Genomic DNA, 6,315 nt, shown 5'->3' with positions numbered 1-6,315 from the left:
TGTAGAATCTGATTTAAGGGACACCTGGGTGGCTCAGTGGTTGAGCATCTGCTTTCGGCTCAGGTCGTGATCCTGGGGTCCTGGGATCGAGTCCCTCATCAGGCTCCCCACAGGAAGCCTGCTGCTTCCTCAGCCTATGTCTCTGCCTCTCTCTGTGTCTCTCATGAATAAATAAATAAAATATTTTTTTAAAAATCTGATTTAGGATACATCACATGCACACACATACGCACACACATACACACACAGGATACCACATCACATTTCAATTGCTTCTTATTTTGTCAGGATAACCCCAGCTACTACACTATAATAAAAGACCCATTAAGAAGCTGTTGCAAGAGCACCTGGGTGGCTCACTTGGTTAAGCATCTGCCTTTGGCTCAGGTTGTGATCTTGGGATCCTGGGATCAAGTCCATGTTGGGCTCTTTGCTCAGCGGGGAGCCTGCTTCTCCCTCTGCCTGCTACTTCCCTGCTTGTGCATGTTCTCTCTCTCTCTCTCAAATAAATAAAATTTTTAAAACTTGGGGATGCCTGGGTGGCTCAGCGGTTTGGCCCCTGCCTTCAGCCTAGGGCGTGATCCTGGAGTCCCAGGATCGAGTCCCACGTTGGACTCCTTCCCTGAGGTGAGCCTACTTCTCCCTCTGCCTGTGTCTCGCTTCTCTCTCTCTCTCTGTCTCTCTGTCTCTCATAAATAAATAAATATTTAAAAAAATAAAATAAAAATTTAAAAACTATTTTAAAAAAAGAAGCTGTTGCAGTAGGGCAGTCAGTTAAGCATCTGACTCTTGACTTCGGCTCAGGTCATGATCTCAGGATCATGGGATCGAGTCCCCCACTGGGGTCTGTGCTCAGTGAGGAGTCTGCTTGTCTCTCTTCCTCTGCTCCTTTCCCTCTGCACTCTCTCTCTCTCTCTCTCAAATAAATAAATAAATAAACAAACAAACAAACAAATAAATATTTAACAAAGAAGAAGAAGAAGAAGAAAAAGAAGCCATTGTAGTAGTCCAGGCAACAGATTATGGAGCTTGGATCAGATATCAGAGGTCAGAGGTCAGATTGTGAAATATGGTCATGTTCTGGATGAACTTGCAAGTAATAGAATTTGCAGGATGTGGGATGCGAGAGCAACAGGAGAGTTAAGTGGGCACTTGGGTGACTTAGTTAAGCATCTGCCTTCGGCTCAGGTCATGATCCCAGTGTCCTGGGATGGAGTCCCTGTCAGCTCCCTGATTCCTGCGGAGTCTGCTTCTCCCTGTGCCCTTCCCCCCTGTTTGTGCTCTCTCAAGCTGCTCTCTCAAATAGATAAAATCTTAAAAAAAAAAAAAAAAAAAAGGAGAGGTAAGTACAATGCCAAGGACTTTGGTCTCAAACACTGAATAGATGGAATATTCATTTACTGATCTTGTGGTCTGACATAGGAAGCCTGTTTGAAGCTGGAAGTCAGGAGTTTCTATTTGGACATGCTAAGTTCGAGTTGCCGGTTGGGCAATCCAAGTGGAGGCGTCAAGTAGGCAGTTAGATACTTGAGTCTGGATTTCAAGGAGAAATCCTGGCTGGAAATATAAACTCAGGAAATATGAACTTAGCTTCTATTTTGGACTTATTAGGACTCCATTAGGCTGGATGAGATCATGATGGGAGTGAGTGAAGGCAGAAAAGAGAAGAAGTCTCAGGGTCAAGCCCCGGGGCTGCGGAAGAAATTGGAAAGACCAAGAAAAAGCAAAGGAGAGCAAAGAGGGAAGCTCTTGAAGTCAGTGGAAAAACCAGGGAGAGGGATCCTAGAAGCCCGGGTGACAGCTGTATCAGATGAACTTGATGGAGCCACTGAGATGAGGACTGAGAAGTCATTGTTGGATCTGACAATGGTGAGGGCACTGGCAACCTTGACAAGAGTTATTCCTGTGGCATGGTGGGGTGAGGGGGTTCAAGGGAAAATGAGAGAAGGTAAAGATAGCAAGCACAGACAAATATGTTTGAAGAGTTTTCAGTAAAGGGGAACAGAAAAATGTAGCCGGAAGAGAATATGGGATTGGAGAAGTGCATCTATTTATTTTAAGATGGGAGAGAGGTTGCTGGAAATGATCCCATAGCAGACTGACAATGCACCAGAGATGGGGAGAATGAGGAAGCCCTGTGGTTACACAGGGAGAAGGATTGGAAATAGTGCCCACGTGGAGGGGTTCACCTCCGTAAGAACTAAGAACGCAGGCAGTGCATCTATGGTAACAGGAGGGAGGGCAGAGTATATGGAAACAGCTGCATGTAGGCGATAGAAGCATGTGGAAATTCTCTTTCAGACAGCTTCTATTTTCTCCATGAAGTTGGAAGCAAGACCACCAGCAGAGTGAGGAGAAAGAAGGAGTGGTTGGAGGAAGGAGAGATGAGAAGGTAAAAACAGCTTTCAGTGAGGGTCAGAGAGTGCACAGAACAGAGGAAATGCAGGAGGACCTTTGAGGGGTGTGAATTTAAGTAAGACCAATTAGCCTGGAAACACGTTTTTTTCCAGCCACATTCAGCTGCTTGGGTGCAGGCTGAGAAGTCACAGGGACGGGGTTTTGCTAGATGAATATGATGGGAGAGAAAGACCAAGAAGTTTGTGTTGTGCAAGGGACAGATTATAGTAATAAATCATGGAATCATACCCAGAGCTGGGTAAGGAGGGAAGCCTGGGTGTGATGGGGATAGGGGACAACCAAAAGGAGGTAGTATCAATGGAGAAGAGACAAGGCCAATTTATCCACAGGAGGCATCGAAACTTAGGCTCACGATATTTTTAGGGGCCCACAAGATTTAGTTTATTTTAAAATCAGAAAAAAAAGTGAATATAATAAAAATGAGTACATAGTCACAAATTCAGCCTGGATTGTATTCATCTTTATACCAATGCAATTGTAAAATATACCTTTTTAAATAACTGATTTATTTTTATTTTTTCTTTTTTAAGTAGGCTCCATGCCCAACGTGGGGCTTGAACTTATGACCCTGAGAGCAAAAGTCACATGCTCTACCAATTGAGCCAGTCAGGGATCCCATAAAATATAATTTTTAATATCCTTTTGCAGAGGGGCAAATGAAGATGAAGTGCCTTAGAGCCCACAAAAATTGTAATGTGACCCCTATGAGTGATGAGTGATCCCAGTGGATCCAATTCAATATTTGTCAAATGTATTTATAATGGGCAAAAAATTAAACACAATCTAAATATCTAGAATTGTTTGAGTCCAGGCACTAAAGGGCATGGTCTGAAAACATAAGAGCTGGTAATAAGAAAGTATAACACTTAAAATTGAAATTATGGGATGCCGGTGTGGCTCAGTGGTTTGGCGCCTGCCTTGGGCTCAGGGCATGATCCTGGAGTACTGGGATTGAGTCCCATGTCAGGTTCCCTGAGGTGAGCCTACTTCTCCCTCTGCCTGTGTCTCTGCCTCTCTCTTTCTCTATGTCTCTCATGAATAAATAAATAAAATCTTTTTAAAAAATTGAAATTATGAAGGGTGTGAAGCTACTGATATTCACAAGGTTTTGGTGACCATCATTCCCATTGGTAGAAGAGAAGAAATCAAGAAAATGGGAAGCTAGTTTTATCAGTTATCTATTGCCATATTAACAACTACTCCTAAATTTAGTGGCTTAAAACAACTACCATTCATCTGCTCTTGATTTGGTAATATGGGCAAGTCTCTGCTCAGCAGTTCTTTTGCTGGTCTTGCCTAGGCTCATTTATGTGGCCACGGTCATCTGGAAGCTTGACTGGGACTGGGTAATATGACTCACATGTCTCATGGTTGTTGGCCAGGGCACCTCAGCTCTCCTCCATGGGGCTTCTCATCTTAAAGTAGGCCAGAAAAGACTTCTTTACATCATGAGTTTTCTGATAGGCAAAGAGGCAAGCTGCAAAGGTCTCTTGTGGTCCAGACTCTGGGGACACACGCAACATCATTTCTGCCACATTCTGTTAGTCAAAGTAAGTCATAAGGCCAGCCCAGATTCAAGGGGTTAAAGAAACAGACTCCACTTCCTGCTAGGAAGAGCAGCAAAATCACTGCAAAGGGTCACGTGGGCTAGGAGCTGGTGTAGCAGCCATCTTTGAGTCTGCCTTCCTGGGGATCCCTGGGTGGCGCAGCGGTTTGGCGCCTGCCTTTGTCCCAGGGCACGATCCTGGAGACCCGGGATCGAATCCCACGTCGGGCTCCCGGTGCATGGAGCCTGCTTCTCCCTCTGCCTGTGTCTCTGCCTCTCTCTGTCTCTCTGTGACTATCGTAAATAAATAAAAAAATTTAAAAAAAAAAAAAAAAGAGTCTGCCTTCCACTCAGATGGTCCAGAGTCCTGAAATCCAGCCCGGTATCAGTTCCCTGCTCAGCGAGAAATCTGCTTCTCCCCCCCTCTGTACCATCACTCATGCTTTCTCTCTCTCTCAAATTTATTTATTTTTTAAAAAGATTATTTATTTATTTATTTATTTATTTATTTATTTATTTATTTATTTATTCATAGAGACAGAGAGAGAGAGAGGCAGAGACACAGGCAGAGGGAGAAGCAGGCTCCATGCAGGGAGCCGGACGTGGTACTTGATCCAGGGCCTCCAGGATCACGCCCTAGGCTGCAGGCGGCGCTAAACCGCTGCGCCACCGGGGCTGCCCTATCTCAAATTAAAAAAAAAAAAAATCTTAAAAATAATAAAAGAAATTCAATAATATTAAAAAATTTTTGGCTCAGCGGTTTAGCGCCCCCTTCGGCCCAGGGTATGATCTTGGAGACCAGAATCGAGACCCACATTGGGCTCCCTGCATGGAGCTTGCTTCTCCCTCTGCCTGTGTCTCTGCCTCTATCTCTCTCTGTGTGTGTCTTATGAATAAATAATTAAAATCTTTAAAAAATAAAAATAAATAAATAACTTTTAAAAAATAAAAAAAATTTTTAGGATAAAGTAAAAAGAAAAAAAAATCACTCATGTGCCTCCTGGTATGATAAAATCACTATTGTTGTTTTGAACTCTTTTTCTGTCCAAGTGTTTTTACACAGTATCTATAGTGTTGTAAGCTGTCTTTTTTTCCTTTTTTTAAGTAGGCACTGTGCTCAGCATGGAGCCCAATGCAGGGCTTGAACTCACACTCTGAGATCAAGACCTGAGCTGAGATCAAGAGTCAGATGCTTAACTACCTGAGCCACCCAGGTGCTGCATCCTGTGCTTTTTTTTTTTTTTAACTCTATGTCCTTTATTTGATGGTCCTCAAAAGCAGTTTTTTATGGCTACATAACATTCCGTTGAATAGATATACCATCATTTTTATTTAAGCTAGCCTTCATCACTGGATATTCAGGTTGTTTATGTTTTATGCCATTATAGATTCATTGAACAAGTATTTACTAAGCACACCTGTGCTAGTACTATGTGCCAGACATCATCGTAGGCACTGAGGATATGGCCCCCAGATAAATAGTAGTGCCATAGATTTTCATGCATATAGTTTTTTCCATGGTTTAGATTCTTTTTTTTTTTAAGATTTTATTTATTTATTCATGGCACAGAGAGAGAGAGAGAGGCAGAAACACAGGCAGAGGGAGAAGCAGGCTCCATGCACCGGGAGCCCGACGTGGGATTCGATCCCGGGTCTCCAGGATCGCGCCCTGGGACAAAGGCAGGCGCCAAACTGCTGCGCCACCCAGGGATCCCCAGGAAGGCAGACTCTTAACACCCAGGCACCCCTAAATTTCTTTTACAGAAATAAAAAAAGTTGTACACATTCATTGTGGAAAAGGGGGAAATGGTGAAAATCATCAGTAAGAAAAAAATAGAAGCTCAGTTGGTTTGGCATCAGATTCTCCTTTCCACTCAGATCATGATCTCAGGGAACCCGTCCCCTACAGCTTCCACTTTGCACTCTGAGGATTCTCTCCATCTCTGTCTGCCCCTCCCCCCATTCCCATTCTCTCTCTCAAATAAATAAATAAATAAATAAATCTTTAAAAAAAAACAATAAAATGGGCCCCTGGGTGACTCAGTCAATTAAGCATCTACCTTCTGCTCAGGTCATGATCCCAGAGTCCTGGGATTTAGTTTCAAGAGGTGGGACTCCCTTGCCCCTCCCTCTCCCTCTGCCCCTCCCCCCTTCATGCTCTCCTCTCTCTTCCTCAAATAAATATTTAAAAAAATAAAAAAATAACCTAGAACCCCATCATTCAGAAAAAAAAAATCACTGCCAACATTGAGATGGGTTTTACTTTGTTCTTGCTCCCTTCCACACACTTAACATATATTCTTAGCTCATTGGCCATCTTCAGACTTCAAAAGGTGATTTTTAGTCAAATA

Source organism: Nyctereutes procyonoides, unplaced genomic scaffold (genome assembly GCF_905146905.1).
Source record: "Nyctereutes procyonoides isolate TBG_1078 unplaced genomic scaffold, NYPRO_anot_genome, whole genome shotgun sequence".
NCBI lineage: Eukaryota > Metazoa > Chordata > Mammalia > Carnivora > Canidae > Nyctereutes > Nyctereutes procyonoides.
The sequence above is the reverse complement of the archived record's forward strand: the minus strand, read 5'-3'. Positions refer to the sequence as shown.